We start from the raw sequence: 1,793 nt of genomic DNA, 5'->3' as shown, positions 1-1,793 counted from the left end.
ACTTTGTACTTTGCTATGAAGTTTCACCAGGAATGAGTTTTCATGCAAAAACTGTCTATTTCAACTTAATTCGTCCATCCAAAACGAACTTTGTACTTTGCTATGAAGTTCTACCAGGAATGAGTTTTCATGCAAAAACTGTCTATTTCAACTTAATTCGTCCATCCAAAACGAACTTTGTACTTTGCTATGAAGTTCTACCAGGAATGAGTTTTCATGCAAAAACTGTCTATTTCAACTTAATTCGTCCATCCAAAACGAACTTTGTACTTTGCTATGAAGTTTCACCAGGAATGAGTTTTCATACAAAAACTGTCTATTTCAACTTAATTCGTCCATCCGATACGAACTTTGTACTTTGCTATGAAGTTCCACCAGGAATGAGTTTTCATGCAAAAACTGTCTATTTCAACTAAATTGATCCATCCGATACGAACTTTGTACTTTGCTATGAAGTTTCACCAGGAATGAGTTTTCATGCAAAAACTGTCTATTTCAACTAAATTCATCCATCCAAAACGAACTTTGTACTTTGCTATGAAGTTCCACCAGGAATGAGTTTTCATGCAAAAACTGTCTATTTCAACTAAATTGATCCATCCGATACGAACTTTGTACTTTGCTATGAAGTTTCACCAGGAATGAGTTTTCATGCAAAAACTGTCTATTTCAACTAAATTGATCCATCCAAAACGAACTTTGTACTTTGCTATGAAGTTCTACCAGGAATGAGTTTTCATGCAAAAACTGTCTATTTCAACTAAATTGATCCATCCGATACGAACTTTGTACTTTGCTATGAAGTTCTACCAGGAATGAGTTTTCATGCAAAAACTGTCTATTTCAACTCAATTGATCCATCCGATACGAACTTTGTACTTTGCTATGAAGTTCTACCAGGAATGAGTTTTCATGCAAAAACTGTCTATTTCAACTAAATTGATCCATCCAAAACGAACTTTGTACTTTGCTATGAAGTTCTACCAGGAATGAGTTTTCATGCAAAAACTGTCTATTTCAACTAAATTGATCCATCCAAAACGAACTTTGTACTTTGCTATGAAGTTCCACCAGGAATGAGTTTTCATGCAAAAACTGTCTATTTCAACTAAATTGATCCATCCAAAACGAACTTTGTACTTTGCTATGAAGTTCCACCAGGAATGAGTTTTCATGCAAAAACTGTCTATTTCAACTAAATTGATCCATCCAAAACGAACTTTGTACTTTGCTATGAAGTTCCACCAGGAATGAGTTTTCATGCAAAAACTGTCTATTTCAACTAAATTGATCCATCCAAAACGAACTTTGTACTTTGCTATGAAGTTCCACCAGGAATGAGTTTTCATGCAAAAACTGTCTATTTCAACTAAATTGATCCATCCAAAACGAACTTTGTACTTTGCTATGAAGTTCCACCAGGAATGAGTTTTCATGCAAAAACTGTCTATTTCAACTTAATTCGTCCATCCGATTCGAACTTTGTACTTTGCTATAAAGTTCCACCAGGAATGAGTTTTCATACAAAAACTGTCTATTTCAACTTAATTCATCCATCCAAAACGATCTTTGTACTTTGCTATGAAGTTCTACCAGGAATGAGTTTTCATGCAAAAACTGTCTATTTCAACTAAATTGATCCATCCAAAACGAACTTTGTACTTTGCTATGAAGTTCCACCAGGAATGAGTTTTCATGCAAAAACTGTCTATTTCAACTTAATTCGACCATCCGATTCGAACTTTGTACTTTGCTATAAAGTTCCACCAGGAATGAGTTTTCATACAAAAACT

The sequence above is a fragment of the Anopheles moucheti genome, unplaced genomic scaffold (assembly GCF_943734755.1).
Source record: "Anopheles moucheti unplaced genomic scaffold, idAnoMoucSN_F20_07 U3, whole genome shotgun sequence".
Classification (NCBI taxonomy): domain Eukaryota; kingdom Metazoa; phylum Arthropoda; class Insecta; order Diptera; family Culicidae; genus Anopheles; species Anopheles moucheti.
This window is presented reverse-complemented; position numbering follows the sequence as displayed.